Source organism: Pseudochaenichthys georgianus, chromosome 4 (genome assembly GCF_902827115.2).
Source record: "Pseudochaenichthys georgianus chromosome 4, fPseGeo1.2, whole genome shotgun sequence".
Taxonomy (NCBI): domain Eukaryota; kingdom Metazoa; phylum Chordata; class Actinopteri; order Perciformes; family Channichthyidae; genus Pseudochaenichthys; species Pseudochaenichthys georgianus.
In genome coordinates this window covers 15740060-15763481 of record NC_047506.1, presented here as the reverse complement: position 1 = coordinate 15763481, position 23422 = coordinate 15740060, and the positions used below count along the sequence as shown (strand labels likewise).

The 23422-nt window shown below is 39.9% G+C and overlaps 1 long non-coding RNA gene across 1 annotated transcript; it reads right to left on the bottom strand.

Moving 5' to 3' along the window:
- Positions 1-346: 346 nt before the first annotated feature.
- Positions 347-1319, bottom strand: LOC139433754 (uncharacterized). The gene is made up of 2 exons (XR_011643143.1): positions 1128-1319; positions 347-616 (listed from the first exon to the last, which is right to left on the bottom strand). It is a non-coding gene; the product is annotated as an uncharacterized lncRNA (long non-coding RNA).
- Positions 1320-23422: the final 22103 nt, after the last annotated feature.

Below are 23422 nucleotides of genomic sequence, written 5' to 3'. Positions count from 1 at the left end.
TACAGCCCCTAAACACACAAACACAACACTTTCATAAATAACACACTTGTTCTGCAATAATATGTTTTATGTTTCCTGTCATTTTTGTTAGGAAAGGACATGCCTGAAAGACACGACATTTTCTCCTTCTCTGAGGGTCAAGAAGAACATCCAAGAGGAACATTAAAAGCTGATGTTATGAGACACTCCATCAGCTGATTATTTCTATTTGCCTCACTTTATGAGCTTCACATCACCTGTGCCTTGTACCGCAGAGTTTGCAACATCACAAATAAATGGGGCCAATCTTCAGTCAGATGTGAATGTGTAATCTAACATTTTCAGTAAGAATAATGGACGAAAGGAGTGCAAATACAAATACAATTTATTGAAATGTGAACCAAAAGTTAATCAAATGTTTTAAATAAAAAGCACATATGGACAGAAGGTGTAAACCTATTACATTTATAAGTAAACACATTTAGTCAAATAACGTGACAGACTAGGCCTGTGCAGTTGGTATCAGCTATGCCCAGCATGGGCTCCTCTATCAGGCCTGGTCCTCTCCACACCAACAGACTGGACGTCCATCACACGGAGGTTTCTCCCTGAAGTCTCTGCAGCTCTCTGGACCACACTGAATATGAGAGGGGAAATGAAAATAATAAATGCTTTAGACAATAAGAAACATAAAGTTGACTGTTGAGTTGCTCAGTTTTTTTAGATTGTCAATACTATTACTGTATAACTAATATATCAGGTTAAGAGGCACATTCAAATAAAGATTGGTCTTTAAATACATGTTGTCTTTTGAATTGTTTGTCTAAAGTCAAGGATCTAGAACTGGTACTTAGTTTTAATGATACAGTCTGGTTATTATGCTGTTTGGAGGAGGCCTCACAGGTAAGAGCACTAACTAGCTACCATCACATGTACCTTAGCTTGACTTAAACGTATAATTAAGTGATATCAAAATACAAATAACTAATGTCATGCAAACATATTAATATTTGCTTGATTCCAGTGTTGAATTTAGCACAATTGCATATAAACGTTAAGGGGTTTTAAGATTCTGAAGTATTATGCTAAAAACTCAATAACTTAGATTATTATTTATAGTTTTGCTGAATAGTTTTATGTCCGCTTACCTTAGAAACGTAAAATGCGACGGCAGTATGCAGATGGGGAGCATGTTAGCTTAGCTTGGTAGCTTCAGCTAGCTCTGGAACTTCCAGCTCGGTGGCTGCAGGTCCCGCCTCGGCTCCGCCTCTTTGCCCTTATTTGGAGCAGGCTGGAACAGGCGGGAGTTGAACTCTGACGTCGCTGTCGAGCCGTTAGTGGCCGACTCCGCCTACTAAGGGCTTCACGGCAACTGCAGAATTCTATGGGTGACGTCACGGACCCTACGTCCATTTATATATACAGTCTATGATTTAAACCAAACTGAGGGTATGTTTAAGGTACATTATGCTATCAAAACATTGATTTTAATTTCTAACAGGTGTAGCAGTCAATAACCCAGTAGTGCAAATGTGCATGCATGATAAAATAATATTTAAGTGTTGTGTGGTAAAAGGTAAAACAAAAAGAAAAGGATGGGAATTGCTCATGTACCCACTGGGCTAATGAAAGACCCGACCACACCCACGTGCACCTGCAAAGCAAAACACAGGGCAAACAGAGGCTGCATCCCAGGCTAGCTAAATGCTAAATGCTAGCAGCTCAAGGTGGAAGCAGTGGAGACTTGTGAGGTGTGCGAGGCCTTCTGATGATCTCTGATGTAACTGTAGAGCATAATTTAGTTAAACAATTTTAAGTTAGGAGCACATGCTGAATGGACTTATGCTTTGAAAAAGAACAATAAGATTGTTGAGGACTTCATGATGCACAAGACTCACCGACAGCTATTCAGACAGGTGAGCTACAACAACTAACATCCTCTCTAAATGAAATGGCTTAAACAAGATGTGTGTGACCTCAAACGACATGCTGTGTACATGTAAGGCTGGGAGGGTTACTTTGTAAATGTAATCAGTTACTGATTACTGAATACATGGCTCTGAAAGTAATCCGAATACAGTTACAGTTACGCGTCTTAAAAAAGTAACGTAATCAGATTACTTTTAGATGGGTATGTTTTGGTGAACAGGAGACACAAAAAGCAAAAGGAAACTGAACGTGTTTTTACTGTTTTAATGGCTTATCAAGAGCACAACTGAAACATAACCTCTGAAACTATGTAACAACATAATACACTTTTTGGGGATGCAGTTTGGGATGTGAGGAGTGAGGGACACGGCTTAGAACGGGCGTGTCGCCTTCTGTCCTGCCAGTGTTGGCAGGACATTAATTAAAATGTCGAACTCGGACTTCATTTTAAGGACATTTCGGCCAGGGGTTTAGAGCTATATTTGTTTAAGCACCGGATCGGCAACACAGGAGACTCTCTGTGCACCAGTCTGCCTTGATCTATGAATTCATGTCCGTGACACTCACAGTAGCCTATCTGCTGCCCACAGCTGTTTTATAGAAGGAAAACCTCCTTCACTTCATGAAATCTCTGCAGCACCAGGAGGCAGCGGGAGGGTTAACTCAGCCTCTGAGAAGACGAGCGAGCCGCTGCCTTTCACGCACTGCCTTTCACGCACCGCCTTCGCTGTGTTTATCTTTAGAATCATAAGGCTAAAGAGCGACCGCAGGCTGGTGTGTTTTAACCACACACACCTCTACACACACACAACTTAAACGCAGACTTTTGTTCCTCCATGTTTCGTTGTTATTGTTTCACTGAGCGGACCCGCCCCTTTTTTTTCAAACGCTCACTTTTTTGGTCCTTTCACACACAGTGACGTCACGAGCTACCCACAATGCAACACGCGCCATATATATAAATACGCCATTTTCCTGGAGGTGCAAATATCCTGGAAGTGCAAATATAAACAGCTAGCTAACGTAGCCAGGCAGAGCGCACTAGTTTTTTTTTCTGAATTAACAACCGAAGAAATCGCTGCATGTCTTCGGATTACATCTCTGGACTTGAGGGGTGTGCTTTAGGTCGTTACCAGTGTAAACTAGAGCTGTGAGGGTTGTCGGATTGCCCTTACAGACTGCCTGCAGATGTATGGAAAAACGACAGTGGCCTTCGTCGATTTTGGCTGCATCTACGTCTAATTTCTGGAAACACCAGGTGAATACCCCACTTGTCACGATAATATTATCATGCCATTGCATATATGTGGTATTTTAGAGTTGACTAGATATTGATTAAGGCAATAGACTATGATATTCAGTACAGGAAGCTTAGCAACACCTAGACGGTATACGGTTGCTTGCACCTCGCGTAAAACGGCGGATACCGGAAGTACGGTGTCGCCCTCGGCCCAATACCCGTATGTGTGTGTGAAAGAATCTGCGGCGGTAAAAGTTTGTGTGCGCTGTGATGATTCGGCTGTACCTTTAATAATGAATATTAAATGTCGTGAGGAAATCTTTCCACCAATAATTCCAATAAGTAATCCAAAATGTATTCACTTCAGGTTTAACGAAAGTAACCAGATTACTCGTTTTTCAAATGTAACGTGAGCTGAATACAGTTGCTTGATTTTTGTATTCTGATTACGCCGTTATGTGTATTCCGTTACAACCCAACCCTGTGTGTAAATAATCTACACATCCCATTTTGCTTGTGCTTGTTGCAGTAGCTGTGGACTTATATCGTTTTGTTGTACATGTTCGCAATGTCTGCTTTGGTTATGTTTTTTTTTTTTACTGCTGTGAATCCTTTAAACATTTTCTTTATTTTGCGTGGCTTGATAATTATGTTTCCAGCTGCCTTGGTGTCCTTAGGCCTTTTAATTCCTGTTTATTTATTGAGAGTCTCCACTGAGGAAGGTGGTTGTAGGCCTATTGATTATTGATAATATGCACATGCTGCAAATGTCTGTCTAATGTGTCTATAGAAATTGAACTTTGTGTTGGTTTAGATATAAAGGCTCTTGTTGCTGAAGGTGTTCCACTTGGGTTTGTATGTTGAGTTTTATTGCAATTTATTTTGTAGCTTAAAGATATTTCTTTTAACCACAAATGCAACACAATAAAGTCAGAGTATATTAATTGACAGACTTTTATATCTTTACACACAATAACCTTTATTAGAGAAACATTTATTAAAACAAATTACATTCATTATCTTTTCCACTTATGCACTCTAAGTTGCAAAATGGTTCACAAAGAACAAAAATGATGCCATTAATACCAGCAATAAGTAATGTTGACATGGCTTAGACAAGAACCACAAAGCGTTAATCAAATTGCTGCATGTCAAGTTCTATTTATCTGAAAGGACATCTCTTATGCACACTTATCAGCTGCACTATCATAGCCTAATATCTGCTGTGAATTTGCTCCTATCAGATGGGAGGCATTCATTTGGAAAATGACTATCTTTATCTATATTTCATCAACTGGACTGAATATATTAATAGTAGATATTCTTATTAGGCCTTAAGTCTTATCAAGACTCCTAATGTGAAACTCATGGCACACAATTATTCTCTTTATTTCACCACAATGTTTTTTATCGACTTTGGCCTGCAAAGTCACTATGTTCAGATTGTCACTATGATTAGCTTGTGTCTACTGTTTTTATTCCTCCTTTTTCAGCATGCACTGGGCCACATAAATAAAGCTATTAGGTTGTGGAAAGCTTATGAAACACACAGCTGTCTCATAAGTGGAGTAAGCACAGATGGCTCTCAGATCAAGGCCTTAAGGTATAGTCCTGGATTCAAGAATGCCAGCCTGTTCCAATATGGCTGAAACTGATAAAGTCTTCAAAGATGAGAGTGCCTATATGCCATGGCTGCATTACAATGCTGCAGGAGCACTTCTTACTATATGTGGTGTGCTTCAGATGAAAAACGTTCCCACACTAAAGTGTAGGTTAGATAAGTTTATTGACCCAGAGGATTGTTTACAGAAAATGTGTAAAAGCTATGCAACCAATACAACACTGACTGAATTAAAGCCACATAGAGCTCTGATGCAGTCTGTTAGGAGGCATGCAAATAAATGTCTCTCCAAAACAGATACAAAGCTTAACATTTTACCATTGAAATCAGAAGAAACTACCAAAGCTTTATCAGACGATTGGAAACTTTGTATCAAAATGTAAGGCACAGTAGCTCCCCTGTGTCCTGTCTATCACTTAACCTCCCACTCTCTTTACTGTTCACTCTTCTGTCTGGGCTTATCTACAGTCACAGCTCTCTCCCATCTTAAGCACTTATCTCCAGCGCCAGTGTGCGTCATGCATCCCTAGCCCTATCGAAGATAGTACATTACATGGCGAGATTCTCCCGCTTCTCAAGATCTCACACATGGATGATTCCTGCAGGCGGACATCTTAGCAGAGAGGTGTTTGGTCCCTGTCCTTGACAAGCCGCTCGATCCTATCCCAATAGTGCATTTAGTCGGGTTTGTTTGTGTGGCCATGTGCCACCTATCACCTGTCTGTTGGGACTGATATAACAGCATGTTGTCTCCGGAGCATTACGAGCAGGGCAGCGGGTGTGTCGACAACAACAACAAAGCAGAGATTTCAGTGTCGATAATAGTGACAAGAAACCCGAAAAGATCGATCCAATGCTCCTTCAAACTGCTATGAACTTTTTTTTTAAACCCAAAACTTTGCTCATAACATTGCTTTGGTGTTGTTATTGAATATGAACCAAATGCATCTTCTAACCACTATCAGCCAAAATAGTAATTGGCCTTCGTCAGTGTAACATATTTGTGTTAAGAAGTGTAGCATTATGTCTTGTTTGTATTTAGATATAAGATATACCTTATTATTTGCCCCAAGAGATATAGAAACTGTAAAAGCGGGCCTCACAGGAAGAACCACACAAAATGAAAGCAATACAGTTAAATGTGATGTTAGAGACAATGGATCACAACCCTTTGCAGCTATATGCTCTATCTGATAGTGTCCCCTGCAAGGATGGAAAGGAATATATCAAGGCGGTACATGGTGTGAACGCTTTCTCCCCCCCACAACCATTCGGGAAGATAAGGAAGTGATGACACTCATAGGGTAACAAAGGATAGAGAAAAGGAAATTGGAAAAGGGAGGGGGAGCATGTCGCAGAAGACCATGGATGGTCTTCCTTTCAGATATTTTTTTTATGGAATGTGAACTTGTTATCAGATTTGATATTCATTTTATTTCTGGTTCTGGTGTTGTTTTCATAGTCAACCATTGTTATCACTGTTACTACTATCTTACCTACAGTACCCTTTGTTTTTCCTTTTAATATGTTCATACAGATGCAAACCTCAGATCTTAACAGAAGGGGACCTCAATAATTTGTGAAAAAAAAAGCATGTCTCACTCTCACTCATTTTCCAGTGCACAATTTCCAAGTGATGCTGCACTTTCTAATTGACCACCCCTCTATTCCTAGGCTTAATCTATTATTTTATGAAAGAATAGCTTAAAAAATAACGTGTGGTACTGTTCTTCCAGACCCAGGCCATTACAGTTCCTACTAATTATAGTGTAATACAACAGCAGAGAAGAAAAGCTTTGAAATACATGCTTAAAACGGTTCACAGTGTGGCACACGGCAGTACTTTAATTACATCACAACAAAATCAAATGTAGTGCAAAAGTTAGGAAGAGTCCTTAAATGAGTTTTTCTGAATGGCTCCTTTGCAAAGTTTCTTTTCTTGTTTTCTTAGTCTATGGAGGTAATAGACCTGTCACTGCAGTAATAATGATGAATCTCCTCTCTTTGCCCAACAGAGAATGGGAGATAGCCCTAAAATATGGATGCAAGCGGCTGGGGTATAGTGGAGCTGAGTTTAAATCAGACTGGACGGAATGCTAAGATTATAAACATGCCAGGGAGTTATACATCAAAGGGAAAACATGTCACTAAAAACAGACTGTCACAGTTTAGCATGAGAAACCAGACCATTATCAAGAACCCAAGGCCATCCAATTCAGGCTAGAGATAACTTAGTTTCAGAACAGGATAAACATTGAATTACACATACTGTAGATCAAATTCTTCAGGCTTCACTTCCTGTTAACAGCATAACACTTAATTACACCTCTGCCATATTAATAGCTTCTGGGTAATGTATTTGATGGTGCAATTATTCCTTCTTGACAACATCACAATTCATTTAGACTTTTTATTAGAACAGGAATTCTTTATCCTTGGGGAAGTGCGAAAAAAAGAGTTTAATAATCTGATCTGAGTTCTATATGATTTGCACAGCTGCGTCCAATCCTCAACCGGTAATCCAAAACAATTTTTTTCACATGGCTACGACTGTAAATTCATGCCTCCCCTGCTGCTGGGAAGTGTCAGCGGAGTCTGTGGTTTATGTCTTGAAAAACAAACGATTGATCTTTCAGAGTCGCACTGCTTGTGGGATTTCATCAGTACAGCAGTTCAAGAAAAAAGGCAGACGGGAAAGGTGAAAGCACAGTGGTTGAGGACATTAAGACAAGTGTGTTTTGGAAGGATAACACTTTTTTCCAGCTGTTTATAGATCAATTTAATAGAAAACATTTATGCCAAAATGTCATTGAAGTTGAACACCTATTTCTAAACTCGACATAATTTGTCTGTGACTTTTAAAAAACTGTTACAATTCACTTTTTTGGAAAAATAAATAATGAGACTTCGGCACTCCATTTTCTTGCTGACCCCTTCACCTTGTCCATAGTATTACTAGGCCAAATTAGGGGCTTATCACTTGGCCTTATATCTACCCTTAAATCCTAACTTAAGTTTGTTTTTCCTTCCATCATTGCCCCTTGTCTTCTATTATCTTTTTCCTTCTTTCTCTTGTACCATATAGCTCAACATTTCAGCCTTTTTCTCTCCTCTAAACTACCAGTGGAGTAGGCAGATGTATTCTGTACCACCCCCTACCATGGCAGCACTATGACTTTTTTGCTCCATTAGACCCCAACTGTAGTGCACTGACCCGGAATGGATGCAGTTGACCTATATACAGTAAGCTGTGAGTGAGCAGCTTCCATCTGCACAAGCAATATGGTACTGTTGGGTCCTTCTGAGCTCTCTCTGTCCCCGCCTGCCCCTGTTGCTTCACTACACTTCACACTATGGACACTGAACTGCAGTTCAACTCCCACAATTGGCTTTCTGGACATCTTCTGGGCTGATTCTGAATAGCCTTGGGGCTTGACCTTTCTGGCAGGCAATGAACTGTCAAGGCTGGTTACGTTTAAGTGGTCCTGCGTCAGTGTAAAGCACACTTCTGAGTGTGTTGATTGTGACATTGTCTGGCAGACACCGTGGGCCCCGGTGTCATTGGAGGTCTTCAAAGCTGACCTTTACAGCTAAATCATCCCAATGAAGATATTTGGCCTCAAAAAGAATACTAATGAATTTGGCGTGCTAAGGTCCTGGGATATAACAAGGGAATGCAGCTGTTTATTAATCAAGTACTCACAGAGAATATAGTCATCTGTGGACTAGCTCTTAGGGCCTTCATTGATGATTAACCTTGCTTTGCATAACGTTCTTATTCTGTTGCCTGCCTCAGGTCAATGAATATGAGAAATGTAGTCTATATCACAGCAGAAGCAAACTGTGTAAATGTTTGCAAATCCCTTCTGTTTAATTGGTGAGTGACATTTAGCTAGCAGGCAAAACCTGCTAGACTTCAGTAAAGGAGATGTGAGCAACATGCCGCTTTTTAAGCGAGTGGTTATGAAATCCAAAAAACGTTTGAATAAGGACTGGACCCAAGATAAAAAGTTGGTTGGCCACTGTTTCGTCAAGTCCACACCCGAGGCAGCGGCAGGTATGTCTGGAATGTTGCAGCCCTGTACAGTAAACTTGGTGAACACTGGAGCGTGACACTGGCTTTGTGATTGGATCTCTTTGTTCTTGGTGGGTAATTGGGCTCCAGAGCTACAGACGTAGGAAGAGAAAGGGGAAGGTGCATGTTGTCAGAAGACGTAGAAGGATAAAAGACGAGACGGAACCAATTGACAAGACCAGTGATTTTGTGATTGTGAGATTCAGGGAGAGGAAGCAGAGGTCTAAAAGCATTTTTCCGTCTTTGTTGTGAAAAGTTAAACATTGTGTGTGCCTCCCTGTATGTGAGAAAGAATGAGTTAGTCATACATGTGAGTGTTCAAAGGAAAAAGGAAAGCTCATTGCTTTAGTTAAAAGTTTGAAGAAGTAGTTGCTGGGTGTCACTGTGCCCAGTAATCGCATGGTTGCTGTCGCACTTCCAATGTATGGCATCAATATTTCAGTCAGGCTTATATATTGACGGACGGTCAGGGCCCCTCCCCGTCGCCATATTACGTACAGGGTACCCCTTGCCCATCAGGCTTCTACGGGCAGGGCGTCCCATAGACCTTCATTGCGGACAGCGGACCCCTTGACCGTCAGGCTTCTACGGGCAGGGCGTCCCGTAGACCTTCATAATGCCTATTTTAAGGTTCATTTGGCCATTAAAATGCGTTTTGACGTCATTTTATGTGAGTAATGAGTTTTTATTTCTGATTATTTGTGCAGTACATGTACATGATGTTTAGTTTGCTAGTTATGACGAAGATTACTTCATGAATGCTAAGGTTTTCTTGGTGGAAATGTGTTTTTTCACAGCAAAGTCACCCTCTGTACTTGGACTTATTGGGAGAATCTAAAGGCAAGAACATCCCAAATATTCATTTAGGTCTTTATTTTAGACCTTTAGTGTTGCCGTCTGTGAGGAAGATACATGGGGCTCAGAGCCTCGTATTTTTAAAATCTTTTTTTCCTTCTAATTTGTTATTCTTTTCAAAATAACACACTGTTATTTACTCACCAATAACACACAATTATCCTTGCTTTTATTTAATGGTTTAATTCCATAATCTCAGGCTTTTTTGGCGTTCGTCAGGAACTGAATTTCAAAATAAAAATAACCGGAAACAGACGTAGGCCTATAAGGGACATTTCGAGCATCATTGCGATTGTCAACATTTTTGAGTTTAGGATGGCCGAAGACACTACACTACCCATAATCCCCAGCTATCGTTTAGGACTACAGTCCCCGTGATTACTCTTCAAGGTCTGGGATTGGATGTTGGAGTGGCAGTGCGCCAAGGTTACGCCGAGCGTCAAACAGCTGTTTGAAATGGAACGAAACTACGCCAGACTATCCAAAACTGGAATCGAACGCCCCCCCAGAACTACACACTACACTATTGTGTTTCGCAAAATGTTCTATGGGACGTCTCTACTGAACGTTTTCGTTTTCCCCACAATTAGAAGTTGCCAGTATTAAACACATTGGTGTTATCAAATGTAAAACATATAATTAATAAATGGGTGAAAATCGCTGTCCATAATGCGCAGCATCAATATATAGCATTAATATATACCCACATGACAGCTCATTGATACTTTGTAATTCTACTCCACTACAATTCAGAGGTTAACCTGGTATTTTTACTCCACTACACTTATTTGAGTTACTTTGCAGATTCTGATTAATGATGTGAAATATAAACAACCCTTAAATCAGACTTTAGTTACACTTGAGTAAAATTCAGGGAAGGTGATTGTCAAGTGCCAACAATCAGGAGAGATATTTGATAGTTGGTGCTTGAGAAGACTAAACATGTATCTGCAACTGACATTAATGGAAACGATTATATAGTAATTTATATAAAGTATATTAATTACTCGTTATTCTCTACTAATAGTTAATTAAAGACTATATATTATGGCTATTTTGCACATCCCTTTCAAGATTTTAAAGGTTTATTGACATATCATATACACAACTACGGTGTAGTTATGCAATGAATGAAAAACTTGGGTCACAGGTTCCTCAACAGTGCATTACAAGACATCTATCAATATGTGTGTACCTCCACTATTAAACTGTCATATTCTGCACATTTCTTATTCTATCTACATACATAGTATAATCCATATGTATAATATCAGTTAAAATAAGTGCTTCAACATAGTTAACATTGCAGGAAAGCAATATATTAAACGTTAAGTACTTTGTCAGGCTTAATATTTATCTGTAGATAGATACCCCCAACGTTTTTTTCTTATTTAAAAGAAGACCTTAATCTGTTATTTAATGTTTAAATAAAGGTTAATTCGTTTTTCTGTTTTGCACCTCCTCCTATTAATATCTTTGTACATCCTGCACTAAACTGTTTTATTGTAGAGATCACTTATAGTATCTTCTTGATTTTTTTATATTCTATATTTCTATCACAGACCTTCTACTTTCCCCCTATGAAAGTATATGTACTCTTAATATTTTTTTAATCAAATATAACACATAAAAACAATAATTCAATAATGTGCTTTAGGCGGTGCACACAAGGTACACACAGCCATAATAACTTTGTATTATTAGTGTAGGACACTTGTATGTACAACATCTGAAGATGTGTAGTTTTATTCATGCTTTCACATAATTTTACAGCATATTGCTATACTATTTCAGACTCAGTATTTACATTCTTACATTCAAAATTCAATCCAATTCAAATCAGTAATATCTTTAAAAACTACAAGTCCTTTTATATCAGCTGTGCACCGTTATGGTGTAAATATAACCTATCTATGAATTATATCAAATGTAAAAGTCAGCCGAATTAGTGTTGATACTGCAAGGAGACGTATTGTGTGAAGAGAAATTGAAGATGTTTTTTAATTGTTGATATATTTATGATCCACCTCAAGTATTCAGTTTTGGCGGCATTTCTTCAGTTTTTCCAAAGGTCTTCTCATCAGGGCTCTATAAATAAAGAACTACGGCAGATCTGTAATATTTAATGCAGCCGAACCGTGTATTACAATGCCGTTATGTGATGACTTTCAAAGAGAAAAGCAAGAGCACTCAGAATTAAGTATTATTTTATTCTTTTAAAATGTTTTCCGGATTTCCCAGCATGCATTGCGGCTAAAACATCCAATCAGCGTAGCTGAGGATCTTGGGTAATCGCTCGAAATGCCTACGTCTGTTTCCGGTTATTTTTATTTTGAAATTCAGTTCCTGACGAACGCCAAAAAAGACCGAGATTATGGAATTAAACCAATAAATAAAAGCAAGGATAATTGTGTGTTATTGGTGAGTAAATAACAGTGTGTTATTTTGAAAAGAATAACAAATTAGAAGGAAAAAAAGATTTAAAAAATACGAGGCTCTGAGCCCCATGTATTTTCCTCACAGACGGTAACACTAAAGGTCTAAAATAAAGACCTAAATTAATATTTGGGATGTTCTTGCCTTTAGATTCTCCCAATAAGTCCAAGTACAGAGGGTGACTTTGCTGTGAAAAAACAAAAAAACGTTAGCAACCATGTGTACACATTCATGAAGTAATCTTCGTCATAACTAGCAAACTAAACATCATGTACATGTACTGTACAAATAATCAGAAATAAAAACTCATTACTCGCATAAAATGACATCAAAACACATTTTAATGGCCAAATGAACCTTAAAATAGGCAAGGTCAAGGGGTCCGCTGTCCGCAATGAAGGTCTATGGGACACCCTGCCCGTAGAAGCCTGACGGGCAAGGGGTACCCTGTACGTAATATAGCGACGGGGAGGGGCCCTGACCGTCCGTCAATATGTGACGGGATGGGAGTGAGAACGTGTTTTAACACACACACACACACACACACACACACACACAACCACACACACACACACACACACACACACACACACACACACACACACACACACACACACGATCTAAAAAATCGAGGGTGGCCGCTCGCCTACAGTCTGGCATAGCTGCGGTGCCCCCTTGGCCCAAAGGGAACCCTTATTGTTTTATTACAGATGAGGCAATCTGGGCTCTATTTCTCTGACTTTTGTAATGGCATGTCCTTGGGTGTGTTTTTATGGCAGATTACTTTATTCATCCAGACACCCAAAAGGCCCATTTCAACATAAATGGTAAGGAAGTATGACTGTTAATTTGTCATTACCATACTGTAGTATAACAAAATGTTGTAAAATGAATATGGATGTCTAACATTGTATGTAAGCCTTCTACTATATAATAGACACCAGAAAAAAAAACACAGTTGCAGAAAGCTCAACAGTTGACAAGTGAGCATCCTTCTGCAAACTCTAACTGGTTAATTTATCATGACTCACAATGATGAGTAGGTCGGTCTCAGGGTTCAGAATCTCTGCTGTTTAGACTGCATTCTGCCTGACAGGCCTTGCCTTTTTACCCATGAAGCTTAACTGTCAAGGACAGCTAACCTACAGCCATAGGTGGCTGAATTGAGAGACGTGCAGGAGAAAAGAGGAGGAGGAGCGAAGTGAAGGTTGTTTAAGAATGCCGCTCAGGTTTTCAATTGGTGCAAGGAGGGGCCTCTTTGGGATGACAGAGTGTCTTGCCGATCTGGCGGGAAAGCCGACCCAAATGTGGGGATGGGATGGTTGCCGCAGTGCTGGGGAGGATGCAAGTGATGGATGGCGGTTGTTAGACGCGGTAATTGTGTTCAGGTAATTGACCCCGCTCCCTCCCCTTTTCGTTCTCTCCTTCCAGAGTGCCAAGCGCTCCATCTCTCTTTCACTTGTGTTCCACAGATGGTAGAAAACATAAGCAAGGAGAAACCGGTGTCATGTCTTGGCAGCCCCCTTGTTTAGGATTTTCAAGTTTCTGCTTAAGCGCACTGGTGGCTGCTTCTCATTTCAGATAAAGCAATGTGTGTGTTATTATGTGTTTACACATTTTAAGAGACACTGTCATCAATACAAAAATGATTGAGGAAACAGCAGAAGGAACTGAATGTGCAACATCACTTAAATGTAGGTTTATTTTAAGTGAAGTTGCATTGTTAATATCTGTGTAGAGTAGATGACAAGTAAACACATTTATGTAGCAGAATTTTAAGTACCAATAACACATGCACAGCATACAAAGAAAAACATAAAATAAGTGATTGAAACACATACTAGAAGAGTGTGTGCATAAAAAAGATCTTTGGCATTTTGTTTTTAGGAGTCTGCTTAAAACTTTAATCTAGTTGGGAAGAATCCACGCTGAAACACCAACATTTCTATTTTGTTGCTGAGGAGAATGTAAATAAGAGATGCATTTTAGATTTAAAAAATAAAAATAAATAAATGTTCAGGCACATGACATCTAGACATTCTCTTACATTTTTTTTTTTGCCCATATGCCCACCCAATAAATAAAGTCAATTTATTTTATGTTGGCATTATCGTACGTATTGTTTACATGCATACAGGTCGCACCGCACATCATCCTATTTCTAGTGGTGAACGGTAAAAGCCAGTAATATAAGGCCAGGGACACACCTTCCCCTTAAGTGATAAAGCCAATCGTCCCCCAACCCCTCAAACCCCCCCGAGTGCCAGTGAAGCAGTGACTAAAACGTGGAAGGATTGTCATGGCTTGATATTGAGGAGGTGATGATCTACTTCCTTCTTCATGCATCAGCAGATTATGGCAGCATTCATCACTGGTCCCAGGCCCTGTGCTAATAATCATCTCTGTACATCTCAATCTACCACCACTGATTTATTCCGAGCTCTGCAGTAGGGTGACAAGTTTTTAAACGGGTTGCACAATGTAAATCATAACCTCCCTGAGAGTCGGGTAGATGGGTTCACCCTGAGAGATGGGAGTGGAAGAGTGGCTTTCCATCTGCAAACAAACACTGTGAAGTCATATTTGTATGTCAGAATGTAGTGCTTTCCTGCAAAGTTCAATGCAGTACACATATTTCCATATTTATGAGATGATTACAAATGATATGCTAACATTATAGATTATGATTGTTACTCCTACATAAATAAAATACAGGTACGTTCATGAAAGTCCACTTCACATTTTGGGACTTTTGTAAAATGTGAATCTCATGTTGACTGAAGTGATAAAAAGCTACAGGCTTTCTAATTGCTTATTTACAACTAATCACCTTCAACGTGTCAGGCCAAACTCGAAAGACTCCGGATGATGTCATTATTTTGATGCTAAACATGTCGCTCATGACATTTTTGTATTTCTTTTTTTACTGTCACTTTTACTACACCCTTCAATCTCACCTTTTAGGACCAGGCAGTAAAGAAGGCCAATGTCACCGAGCTAACACAGGCTATAAACAACCCTCTCTCTAATTCACGGGTTTGTGGGACCTGGAGCCTCATGACATCACTTGTTCTGCTCCAATCAGCGAGCGGGTTGTGCTCTGTCTTGTTTGACCTTGCTTGCACTGATTCACAGTCTTGATTCTGAGAAGTAAGCAGGTGTGTAATGTCCATGGCTGCTGGCAGTTTTCATTATCCTGCTTTAATTTACGTTAGAACAGTGATGAAATCCTGTGCTCCCTGTCTCTGATGTCTGTCCATTTTTACATCCATTTTCAAAATGAGTTAATTTGCTTTAAACATATGTGTAACTATCTTACTTAGTGATATGCAACATTTTCTATTTATTGTTTTAACTAGGGATGCTCCGATCGCCAATTTCGGGGCCGATCGCTGGAATCAGTATCGGCCGATACCGATCGCCGATCCGAAGATGGAAGATTCCTAATTCTTCCTAAATGGAAGATTTAAACATCACTTTAAATCTTCCATTTAAAGTGATGTTTAAACTCAGTTAATGGGGCTCATTCACTGGAGCTTCCACAAACAACAATCAACTTAATTATTACATTCAAATGATGTACATTATTCAAGTTTACATTCACTTTGGATAATAACACGGGAGAAATTAGCGGAAGGGCTCTCTTTTCCTCTCTCCCTCTCTCTCTCCCCCCTCTCTCCCTCTCCTGACAGCCTGTCAGTATCTCATGCAGCTCACTGATCCAGTAATGAGTGACCCGACAGTGAAGAATAAATATATTTATAACTAGTTTAGCTTGTTCCAGAGGTAGATAAAATAGCTAAGTGTGTTAGTTCTAACTCTTGTGTGTTTCGTTCCGCTCACCGGTCCGGCGGGCGGAGCTGCAGGATTTCTGCTTCACACACACACGTTGCATACCGCTATTCTACTGTCTTTTTCGGACACCTTAAAATAATGCCAGACCGGTGAAGCCATTTTGGCGAGCTTGTTTTGCCGCACACAGAGAAAAGTGTCATGCGATCGACTCTCGCGATCGGCATGTTTAGAGAGCACCGATCAATCGGTAGAGAGTGAGTATCGGCCGATCTCGATCGGTGACCGATCGATCGGAGCATCCCTAGTTTTAACACATTTATTTGACCTGAGAGGGTACTGAGAATATGTCTGAGCTGAATTGGATTGAGATTAACATCAAATCAGGGGAAAGTTGGAAATAATCAAAGATAGATAAATCTGTAATCCAGATCCATTTTCTCCAAGGTCAGTGATTGTCAAAGTCCTCATCTACACATATTGCGATCTTCCTTTCTCCATTTCCCTCAGTACTAAGTCTATTTCAGCCCCCCTAAATGAGGTCTCATTAAAGACGCCACTACAGATTCTCCAAGATAAAGTGAAATTCAATGAATCCCAGTGGAAATAACATTCAGTGGCTTCTTACGTAACTACCTTTTTTATGCCACATTTTCAACCCCGGCTTCAAATCCAATCTCGGCCTTTGCAACACATCATTACACTCTCCCAGGTGTATTAAATAAAAAGCAGGGCTTGGTTACAGGTCCTGTAATGATCATTTGGGCCAGCTAATATCTAGCAGTTTATCCAGGCAGGCCGCCACAACGGACTTCCTTCCATCTGACATTGCTGTGACTCCATTAGCCAAAGTGTTGGAGGTAAATGATGGTAGCCAGCTTGGCAGTGTCAGAGCCAGCTCAGATCAGTCGGCCTCTATCGATTCAATCACAGAATAAAGGATGGAGCAGGGAACAGGCACCCCAGGTGCATTTGGTCCAACCAAGCCACACTCTGTCTTTTAAACATTGGCATTTTGTGACTCAGGGAGCCATTCGTTCCCAACGCTGCCTTGGACAAATGGACATGTAAAGTCACATAGCGGCTCAAGCTGACAAATGCAACACAAGGCCACAGATAAGGCCACATTTGCCATGATTATGTCCACAAAAATACATTAGGCTACACAATAAAGGACACACGTACGTTCTGCCTCACCATGCGTATACACTAAATAGATTGCAAGACTGATTATAAAACAGTTAATTACACATCGAACAACAAATACACAACACATCAGCAGTTAACCATCTGTTACATTTGTGTTGATGTTGTGAGCAGATGGACTGTATTTATATTTACAGTATGCTCACAGAAGAGAAAACCTCTGGACTTGATACCGGAAACAATGATATCATATATTTGGTATGAGTTGATCATTTTATATTTATCAGTCATTTAAATGTACTTTTCTTTAAGAGTTAAGTCTAATGGTACAATAGTATTACTGCTATGTCCTACTCTACCGTGTGTTAACAATCTCATAGACTCAATAGTAGGATCAGTATGGCATGCTAACGATTTTATCAACTTACATTGGCAATCAGCCACAGCTAAAGAGGTCCCATCTAGAGATGTCCCGATCCGATCACGTGATCGGGGATCGGAGCCGATCACGTGATTTTCAAAAAATCGGGGATCGGGATTTTTTTTTTTTTTTATAAAATATATTTTTTTAATTTAATGTTACAAAACAAAAATGACCATGTTCACGTCTTAAAGTCATCCTGAGGACTTAGTTTTGGTTTAAAATGACACAACATCATATATGTGTTGCTTTCTTTGGGCTTGTTTTCAGACCTGGTTGCTTATTTCTCTGAAATCTGGCAACAGAGTGGGCGCAGTGTCTAATAGTAGCAGCAAGCTAACGAGAGCTACGTTCAGCTGGTGACTCGGGAGTCGGGACAGAGAAAATGTCAGGAGTTTGGAAGTATTATAAAATTGAAAGCGAAGGCAGTGTAACAGCCAGATGCAATGTTTGCAAGGCAGAGGTTCCGCGTGGTGGAAAGAACAGAGCTACGTTCAACACGACCAATCTAATACGCCACCTGAGAAACAAACACCAACAACAACACAACGAGTACACAGCGGCCACTCAGGTAACCGCACTGAAACAACCAAAACATTCAGAGACTTTTAAAAGGAAAGAGAAACTGCCCCAGAACAGTGAAAAGGCCAACACAATAACAGCCAAGATAGCTGAATTCATTGCGTTGGATGACCAGCCGTTATCTGTTACCTTTTTTTTCTCTTAATGCATTGCATAAAGATCGGATCGGCAAAAATCGGTATCGGCAGATTGTCAAAATCAAATGATCGGAATCGGATCGGGAGCAAAAAAAGGTGATCGGGACATCCCTAGTCCCATCACCCTCAAAATTACATAAATATCTGAAAAACACATGGTTTTACAACTTATCAAGCAGCAAACATCTCCTGTATGCACCTTCATTGTGTGAGTCATGGGAAAAAATGCAGTGCACAGCTTCTAAGTGTTCTTGTTTATTTTTAGGATAAAATACATAAAGTGCAGTCACCGCATACTGTGCGTCCCACGCTCTCTTTGTAACACACTGTGTCCAAACATAGAGCTTCTCAAGTGTTTTCCTCTTAGACCACTGAATGTGTTCATCGTCATGAATAGGATGAGTGTGGAGAGGGCAAAGGTTACAGTAGCTTGTCTACATTCAGGCCCAGACTTAAATCCCATTCGTCCTGTAGGTTGCTTTCTAGCTGTTTGGTGAAGAGCAGCTTTGCACTATAGGCTTCCTGTTTTCTTGATCTCTGCCTCCACTGTTCCTGTAAAACCTTCTGAAGTACTTCCTCCAGTCTGTATTAGTCAGCCACGGATGCTGCTTCAAAGTAATGTTCTGTATACATAAGCATGAATATAGGCTCTGTGTATGGCTGGTATTGAGGTGGTAAAATGCTTGAGGAATATGTTATGTAAAAGAAACATTTCAGATTCTTTTTTTTTTATTGGAACTTAAGGCAACCTTACAACCTCCGACACCCCCTAACTCCTCACAGATTAACAAGGTTTGTTTTGTGCCGAAGAGCAGTGAAGGTCTCCCTTATTTCCTCTCTAACAGTCAAGTATCTTGATGAAGTATCCCCTGGCAATTTTCTGAACCCCTCACTGCTCTCTCATCACATGTTTTAAAGGATAAGAGCCTCTGCTAAATAGCTAAAATGTAAATTTCTATAGAGGGGTTGCTTAGGGACAAGAGCTGAAAATAGCCCCTAGAGACACAGACTTTATCTAAAGAGGGGGTATTATCTTCAATGGGAGTTTAAAATTAAACTAAGAGTAACTATATTTCAATCAGGAGAGACATGATGTATGGAATACATATTTATTATCGGTCACATTATATCAATGAAACATAATGATGACAGTTAATCACAAATGAATGAAATGTTGTTTTGGCGATTAGGCCCAGGTTTTTTGTAGGATATCAATCGGGAAGGGAAGAACCGTTTCCGATGAACCCCCCTGGGTCTAGACACTGGTGGTGGTGATAAGTGGTTAGGTCCGGTTGGAAGGGAGAAGGTTAAGCTTGGCCCTGAGTTGAAAGCAGGAGGCGAAGGGGTGGAGGAGGGTTGCGCGTTGACACCTGGAAGACAGCTGATAGGAAAGGGGAGAGCATATATAGAGGGATTAACAGGTGCGATAATTAGGCTTGTAAATGGAGGGGCGTGATAGGTTTAGCTGAGAGGCGCTCCCTGTCATTTAGATGCAGGGAGCAAGTATTGCCATGACGAGCAATACGGAGTGTTAGGTCTTCCTGTCTGAACTTGCGCTAAGCTTCATTTCTTTCTACATTAAGGCTCAAACACACGATACCATTAGCAGGCAGGTGAGATGTCCATGGAGAGCAATGCACAATTTATTAAAAGGGTGTAGATAAAATACCTGATTTGTCCCTCTGATTCTACAAAATACCTTTTTTGGAATACGTCTAACCAGATGGAAGTATTTTAAAACCGTTTGTGTTACCTGAATTATAATTTGGGTCCCTGCTGACTTGACTCTGCAATGAGAAACATCCAGAGAGAGGATATTTTTTTTTAGATCAACTCCTTCTTAAAGTTATCTCCTTTCAAAAATAAAATGTAGTCATTTATTTGATCTCATGTGATTGGATCCTGTTCATCAAATGATTTATAGTTATTGAAATCCAAATTGTAGCATGTCTGGCAAATTATCTCAATTCAAAGGGGAATAGCCAAATTGATGACCCTGATGAGATCCGTGTTTGTTTGACATCTGGATCAATTTGAGGGGCAAAAACAATATCAAACATTGCATTCAGAATAAAGCTATTAGCATTGCGGTAGGAACCTACTGTATTTAGGTGTGATTAATATCTGATAGGGGTGTAACGGTTCATAAACAATTCGGTTCGGTACATACCTCGGTTTTTAGGTCACCGTTCGTTACGTTTTCGGTACAGCAGAACAAATGATCACAAAAGACAATATATATATATATATATATATATATATATATATATATATATATATATTGTTATTATTAAACTGTGAATAATGTATTCACTCAAATAAATAAAAAATTTCGATGAGCTAATCATCTGTACTTGAACTGTACTAGTACCTAAGCAGCCAGCTTGACATTAGGCTTGTCATTGTATTTTCATGTTTTTTTAAAGAAAGATGAAATTGTCCACATTGCTTGCCGAAAGGGCAGATCTGCTGGCACTAACAATGTCTCCTGCTGTGGAGAACACCCTCTCCCTATGGACAGAGGTAGTAGCAGATACAGCCAGGTAGCGCTTTGCTAACATGGCAACATAAGGATATTTGGCGTTTGTAATAGCTTTGGCTCGGTCTGAACTTTTTGCGAGTGTTGGAGGCTCAAATGCTAGTGGGAGTTGGTTGTGCACTTCAGTCTTTTTTCTTTTGGTACCGGTAATATTCACGTTCTGGTGATGCCTTTTCAAATGAGTGTGCAAGTTTGATGTATTGCCAGCCGCGTAACCAATGTTAGTTGAACAATGCCGACAAACAGCTTTGGTCCAGTCCACCTGTCTTTGTCCGTCATCCTTGTACGTAACTGCGAAACCAAACATTTTCCCAAACCGGAGACTTCAATGATGCTGGAGGATTTTCGAGCTCAACTTTATCTGCGTTCGCCATTTCCTCAAATTACTGACTACATTTGAACGCATCCCTGTGACCAGCTCTCATAGTATGCCTCTCGTCCAATGAAATTACTTTGTTGCTATGACGCGTTGAACCCAATGTGAGCAAATTACACTGAATGCTGCGACGCAGCACCTGCGATTACTTCCAAAAAGTTATTCAAGTTCTCACGTTTTTACGTTTAATGTTATATTCGTTCGGTACACTTCGGTACACACGTGTACCGAACCGAAGGGCCCATACCGAATAATTTCGGTACAAATACGTATACCGTTACACCCCTACTATCTGATGAATAAATTCAGTTTTACGATCCCATTTTTGGATTTAGCCACAAACATCTGCACTAGTTTGGCTGTAGTAAAAAAAAAAAAATAGAAAATATTTAGTGCTACAACATTTATATTTAAACAGCAGATTCTGAACGCTATCCCCTTCTTAGCAGGAATACATTTTAAAGGCACATAGGATATGACAACAAGCTGAAGAAAGCCAGCCAGTTATGGCACTGGCAGCCTGGCTGAGCATGGCTTAGCGCTGCCTGACGCTGCATTATCAGGGCGGACACACTGCTTGTGCACGATGCCTGCTGTTTCCAGCTGCACCTACGCTGGTCTCACCTCTGCCAGGCGGCTCCAGCACCTGCTGAAGCTCCTGTAGCACTTCAGAGGACAGAGCTGCACAATGAGAAATAGGTTTGATAGCCCTGGAAAGGAAAAGAGACAGATAACAGGGGGAAAGCAGGAGTTTGTGGGGTGTTTCTAACTGTTCTGCTATGTACGGTGGTGAATACTTGTTTGTTTATGACTTCTGTGAAAGCGCTGTGCGTGTCATTGGCAAAAAGCCTGCCAGACGGATCAATGATGAGGAGTTGCTGCAGCAGCCATGCTAGACGTGCCCCAATTTAATTTGCCCGCTCTGGGTGAATAAGTCTTACACTTTCATTCTTGATGCTGTTACACATGAAGCAAATCACACATACCCCTTCCTGAATAAAAACACTATTTTCTAAATAATTCATTATATTCATTAACGTATTTTAGCTTATTGGTGATTAAATGCTTACATCAATGATTCCAAAGCGAAACACTGAATATTAAAAATGTAAATGTCGATTAGACAGACAAGAACTTAACTTCAAGTTTGGGGATCATCTGACAGTCAGGTGATCAAATGATCTGCTTGTAGCAATTAGTTGTGTAAATGTATAGTGTTTGTCTTTTGGTAAAGGTTCATATCATCATATAAAATAATGAATATTGTAGTGCAAAGAGCATGGGACGCAAAGCAACTAATCTGGGTTCAAGTCAACCAAAACATTAGTTTTAAAGCATCATGTCTAACTAATGGTCCTCATCTAACAACATTCTGATCTTAATAGGTTTTTATTATTAGAAACTTAGAAAGAAAACAGCTGAAATTCTTTGAAAATTATAGTTTTTGTGGTAAAACCATGACTACTATGCTTGTCTAAGACATTGTATTCATCGTTTCGCTCCACATGGTTTCCCCATGCATTCCCTGAAGGTAGGTACAAATAGAAAAACGCCAGAGGAGAAAGATGCTAGTGGGATACACGGTGAGCTCAGATTCCTATTTAAAGCATCTATATTTAGACTGTCTGAAACAGATCTGCCGTGTGACCGTAAAATGGAATGGAAATGGATATAGAGAAAGAATAGAAACAAGTAACTACAATCTTTGAAATACCCACAGTAGAGAGTAATTTGTTTTCTATTGAGAGGGTTTGAAAACCAAGCCCAAGCTTTTACACTTCAATAAAGACATTCATGAACCCGACTTTTCCTGTAGGCAAAGGTCTAATAGCCTGGAGTGCTTTCCTTTCAGGTGAATGCGCCTGTTCTAACAGGTGCCACTGCTTAATAATAGAGGGGGGATGCAGTGGAACTGGGGATACAAGCCTGAGCCACTGTAAGCAGGTACACTAAACACAATAGGATTAGAGAGTAGATTGATCCTGGCTTTGTGTGCTGTCGTTTGACCAGATTACCACGGCTACCATTTTGTTTTGTGGAAATTGGACAGAAATGTGTTTTCAATTGTGCTTACCGCTTGAATTACATTTGGGCTTTTCTGTTTCTGTGTAACTGTAACAAAGAGAAGAGGTGTGGAGAGGAGAAATGTACCGTGCTGTGCTCGCTATAATTTCACAAGATTAGCCAGTTTCCCTGAGATAATTATGTCACTGGTGACATTACATCAAATGTATTCATTTGAAACTGCAACAACGACATCCTGTGCAATGCAAGCAGACTCCAACTGAGAGAAG